The 6000-nt window shown below is 36.4% G+C and overlaps 1 protein-coding gene across 1 annotated transcript in view; it reads left to right on the top strand.

Moving 5' to 3' along the window:
• The first annotated feature begins 744 nt into the window (after positions 1-744).
• The window catches only part of LOC149797519 (uncharacterized), a 31624-nt gene continuing 26368 nt past the window's right edge, over positions 745-6000 (top strand). The window contains exon 1 of the mRNA XM_089962374.1: positions 745-951. The gene's annotated coding sequence lies outside the window, so the exon portion shown is untranslated. The remainder of the gene's footprint in view (positions 952-6000) is intronic.

Genomic DNA, 6000 nt, shown 5'->3' with positions numbered 1-6000 from the left:
GCTACCCCTTCAACTCAGTTAACAATTAGCATAGAGAATTGACAAGGACGGTTTCGCAATGCTGCGTATACAGTATATACACATATATGTGACTTAGCGCACATAAAAAAATCCATAGTATTTGCACACCTTCAGTTTTGTTTGTACCCCTTACCAATTTTAAAAAAAAAAGCTTCAAGGATATAAAAATATACACAAAACTTAGTCATTTCATTCATCACTTTATAAATTCTAACCTCATTATTTCCAATGCTGTTAAAATTGTAGAACTATGAAATAGGGGTGGGTATGAAGATAAAACGTGAATACGCACTGAGGATGAGATATGAAAAGTACACAGTGCAACAAGTGTGTGTGTGTGTGTGTGTGTGTGTGTGTGTGTAGAAAATGGCTGATTGTTTTTAATACGTACTAAATGGACTGTCCAATGTTACAGCTTTCTTGAACGACGACTTTGTACACAATACTGATTTTGTACCCTAAACCTGACCAACCCAATTAGCTTGGGAGGTGGGTGGGTAGCTTGCTTTATGACCTGTCAATTCGCAGTGAACTTGAAAGAATTAAACTTGATAATCTTGATTAAAATTGGGATCTCCGACACAACGGAGACCCAACAAGAGATCGATACGAGGCTATGTTCTGTTGACTTTTTGATTCACTAATCAGATTACAGCTTTCACATTTATAAAGTGCAGAGAGTCTAATATAATCTAATGTTTCTAACGATATATTTCCTTAACACGAAATGCAGCGCTTACGATTATAGATTATTTAAGACAAGAGGACCGGGAATTCCTAAAGTCACTAGCACAGGGACCGTTATCGGTGTGTGTCAGACTATTTAAAATGAGTAGATCTTGATTTAATCATACTGGAACCTTATAGACATCTTTCCTGTGTTTGCCAGCGGAAGCAACAGATACATCAATAAGTGACGAATCGATCGAGGTAAGTAATGCCTTGCATAGATTTTGACACTTTTTGTTACGGACACTTTAACGTGAATTGGATCCGGAACACCATCCTCAGAAATCTTCTCTTGAGACCCGTATAACGCATAAAGCTCCCTACCCTATCTTCCGCTACAAATTCTTCCAGCTAACAAATGAGCGTTAGTGTCAAACAATGGCATACAGCCACCGCCCACAGCTTCTGGGTGGGGGGGGGGATATCAATTTACTGCATCCGTTTCCTTTCTTTTACTGTGCCATGATTTTTAATTATGTATCTTTGCTACCTATGTATATAATATATCAAAGTGTTTGTCAGCACTCAATGCTTAAGCTTCGCTGGAGAGAGAGAGAGAGAGAGAGAGAGAGAGAGATTAACTACTGATCAAGTGCAATTAATTGAATTTTCATTTTTGACTTTATTCACACCTCTCTTGCTAAACGTTCCAAACAAGACCAATATGGCATCGACCGATAACACTCCTTGTTAAACGCCAATCAAGATTTCGTCCAACACAAGCATCAGGGTTCAGCCATGGTATGTACTGTTACTTTACTTAGTCATAGTGAACAACTTTGAAGAATGACATTGGGAAAGAAAGGAAAAGGTTAATTCTCAGCGACAGCTTAAAAAGTTTAACAAATATTTGCAAAGTCAACCTTTTACTTCATTTATACGAAGATCCAGATAATAAAATGTGGCACCAGTTGAAGTAAAATGAGTTAAGATACAATAGAAGAAGAAAGAAAAAAACTGTTAAATTTAATGATAGAAAACATTTAAAGTTAAACGAGGGGACACGAATTCTAATTGTGATAATATGATTTATTGATTTATACATAGCTACGATCGAAATGTGAAGCCTTAACCATAGGTATATCTAAGAACAGAATGACATCCGCAGAGAATGGGTTTTAATAATTTATCTTTGATGCCTAATCATATCAGGTCTTTGTCAACAATGAATGCCTAGGTTTCGCTGCACACAGATATGGGGTGGGGGGGAGAGGAGAGGTGAGAGAGAGAAAACTTTCCACTACATAAAAACCTATAAATAGTTTAGGTTTTAGATATGGACATTCACATCACAATATTTGCCCGCGATAGCCCTCGATAACGAGATCAAGTTTCGTCATGAATTATTTACGTACCATGGGAAATACAGTACAACGACGCAGGTTAAAGCAATCGTTGATGCAACCGTATCGATTCAAATAGAAAACGATACTTCATGATATTTCAAACCAACCTATAGTTTACCCTAACCTTTCAGCCCCATTTGTGACATTTGGATATTTATTATGGGGTATAGTGTCAGAGCCAAATGCCTATCGACAAAATGAAATTTGCTGTCATGTAAAGGTAGGGCCGTAGAGAGCGATCACGGGCTCTGGGTAAGAAACACCCGGGCCTCTTGTTCAAACAATTTTTTTTTCTTTTATAAACTTAAAAAGTGTTGCTTGGATATATCCCTGGTTGCCACCCCCTATATCCCTGGTTGCCACCCCCTTGTCCTCCCTATCTAAAGGCAAGACGAAAATCGCACGGTTGTTAATCTCGCGAACTTAGTTCATTTTAAAATCTATATTGTGGTGATTTTGACGTGAATGTGTGTGCGATTCAAGCAATAACTCGTTTCCGGAACATGGCAGCGCACTACGCTCAGATAAGAAAGAGACCGAAGACTAATTACGTACGTACAGTCTTGACAAGCAAACGAAAATATGTCAGATTATAAAGGTTGTGGCCTGCTTGGCTTGTCAGAGAGAGAGAGAGAGAGAGAGAGAGAGAGACTTAATTATGTGTTTATACAATAGCTATTTGCATCGGGGATACTTTGTAATTCAGACTGGAGATAACCCTTCGAAACTAACTTCCTTAAATTTCGTCAGCAACCAATGAACGTTATCTATGCTCATGCTTTATAAGATAGCACAAACTAGACAGCGTAGATATATTGACGGTACATGTATCTAGTTAACAAAGAAAAAAGAGTGTTTTAAGTCTGGTTAAGAGTTGTTTTGACAACAATTTCCTTTTTGGATAGCAATCTGATTGCATGTCTCTGATTTATATTTTAATTTATATTGTCTAGAATGAGTTACATTTTCCTCTTCTCATCTTGTTTTTTTTTTTTTTTTAAATAAATCGTGGAAATGCCTTACTGTTGTTAGAAACATATTGCAGGTTCCACAAGCTTCGCTCATCGTTAACATAAATACAAAGGTGTTTTTTTTCAAAACTGTAATATGATCGCTAGTGTGACAATACATGGGTGGTTTGGGGAACGTGTAGTATTACTTATTGAATTTAAAAGATTTAATGTGAGACGTTCGTTATACCTACCTATCTAACTAAACTAACGCCCTTACTTTCAATCTGTCTTTCTGTCTATCTACCTATCAGGACGTTCTACGTCACCGAAATTTTCGCAATTTTCTACTCAGGGCATATTATGAAAAAAGTAAAAACCGTTCAAGTTGAAAGTTTTAGGCAAATAGCTCCAGCATACAATTGTCATTGGAGAAAAGAGCGTTATACTAATCGTTTGATTACTACTACCTACTCAGTGGCGTCACTAGGGTTGGTGTCACCCAATGCGGTAACTCATGGTGTCACCCCCATGGACCTCCTTCCTGCACACACATTGAAAAATGTTATAGACATTCATGTCAAGTAATTCATAGCGTCACACACACACACACACACCCCATTGACATCCTTTCTGCACAAAAATTCAATTTTTTTTATAGACAATCATTTTGGTGTCACCACTCTGATGGTGTCACCCGGTGCGGTCCGCGCCCCCTGCACCCCCTCCCCCAGTGATGTCACTGTCCCTACCACCACATTAGCATTATCCTCATGGACAAATTATTAAACTATCCTTGCCATCATCATCATCAGCAGCAGCAGCACCACCACCACCACCACTACCTCCACTACCACCACCATCATCATTACCACAACTACCACCACCATCATCATCATTATGATAGAAATTATTTGTAACATTATCTAGCTTCCTGTAACAATCTTATGATGTATAGTTGACCCTCTATGAAAATGATGAGATATCTGATATCTAGTACAGACGTGACATTGGCCATCTAGAAACTATTGCTACACGTCCTGAATCCGAGCGAGCCCACTAAAAACCGATTTGTGGAAAACCGTTTTAAAACATGTTTGAATAATCCAGCGGTCATTATTACTTGTGTGATATCGCCAGTGCGAAATTACTAGTGACCACCAATATGGATATGTGAGAAAGCTTGCAGGTGGCTTCTCATGGGTCGGTGGTTTTTTCTGTTTTTTTTTAATTGGGGCACCAGACAGATGCCCCCCCCCCCTTTCCTAATTACATAAATTATTTATGTGTTTTTGTATTCCCCCAGATATGTTGTAATGTATTATTTCATCGTTTCTGTAACGTGAATTTAGGAGTTAGGGTATTTATTCAATCCCTAGTGTATCTATAGAGGAGTATCTCCGAGAGTGATTTAGATTATCCTCTCGGTTAAACTTCCTCTTTTTCGTTTTCTCTGTGACCTTGCTAGGGTCTCCTACATCCCATGTTTGTTATATGTTTGTGCTATCGGTTATGTATGCTATAATGTGTTTTTGTTGGGATAGCTTGTTGGATCAAATTCTTGTAGTGCATAAGTTTTCTATTATACTCCGTATTCATATACAACGGAAATTCTTTTTATACGTTTTGAATTTTGAAGAACGGTGATATCCCCTTATTTTTTGAATCTTATTGATTCTTATGTATGTGTTAAATCACCTTTCTTAATAAGATTAGGCTGAGCACCATGAGGAGTTCACATTTTTTTTAATTATTATGCTTCTCCCCCATGGAACAGGTCTATCTTTTAATTAGAAATATCTCAAAATTGGTTCAATCGTAGAGAGAGGAAAAAAAAAAAAAAAAAAATTTTTTTTTCCCTAATATTGATTTGAGTTGCAAACCAAAATTCTGATTTTATACATTTCCTTTTTTAAATTTTAGATAAGTTTTAAATTTAAATTTAAGTTTAAAATCCAATTTCAATTCACATAGATTTTTTGTTGATGTTAGTGATAGAAGAGATAGAAATTCAGTTAAAATTTATTTTTTCAAGAGGGGTTCCTTTCCAGATTCTGCCATGGGCCTGTTCACTTCGCGTAGCGCCATGTGACATAGCCCCAAGGCATCATTATCTGTACTTTCCCTCTTGAGGTATTCCCTAGGTTAAAATTTGATTGGGCCACATTTCTTAATATTATTAACAATAAAACTTGAAATTTTATATAAAGTTGCTTTGCCTAAATCACCATCAAGATATAATATACATTGTGGTTTAAATTTACTCTTTAAGTTAATTTCATCAATTATTTTTTTCCTATCAACTTCTGTTTCCTTACAATATAACATTACGTGTTTTTTATTGTACATTCCTATTTTACACAGCGGACATTTAGGCGGTACTCCGACCATGTGCCGTCTCGCTGCAACCTCTCCCGTCAACCACGCATCATGCATGTATTTGAAGGCGAGGCTTTGTATTTTTAAAGATCCTAATTGTGACCAGTGCCCCCATGACTTTTTCCAGTTCACATATAAATTTTCACGTTCAACTTTACTTTGTATATTTTTGGTTACGTCATTCCGAATCCATTTATATGAGAGTTTTTCGTCCTGGTCCCAAAATTCTTTTGTGTCCCTATATTTCATTAATAGATCTCTTATACTCTTATATTTTCTAGGTGTTTCTAAAAGTTTCATTAATTTGTTATTTTTATATATTCCCTCCCTGTTCCGCAAAACGAAACCAAACCAATATATATATATATCCCCTCCCATGGTAATTTAGGTTCGTCACTCAGTCGTTTAAATCTATTTAAAATATTGGTAACTTTTAAAATTATGGGGCTTGGTAACCCTATTCCCCCTGATTCTTTCGCCTTGTATAATGTTTCTTTTATAACATAATGTAATTTAAAATCCCATATATATTTAATTATAAGTTTATCTATATTATTTAAAATTATGTTACTGAT

The sequence above is a fragment of the Sinohyriopsis cumingii genome, chromosome 6, assembly GCF_028554795.1.
Source record: "Sinohyriopsis cumingii isolate HCF-2022 chromosome 6, ASM2855479v2, whole genome shotgun sequence".
Classification (NCBI taxonomy): Eukaryota; Metazoa; Mollusca; class Bivalvia; order Unionida; family Unionidae; genus Sinohyriopsis; species Sinohyriopsis cumingii.
The sequence above is the reverse complement of the archived record's forward strand: the minus strand, read 5'-3'. Positions and strand labels throughout refer to the sequence as shown.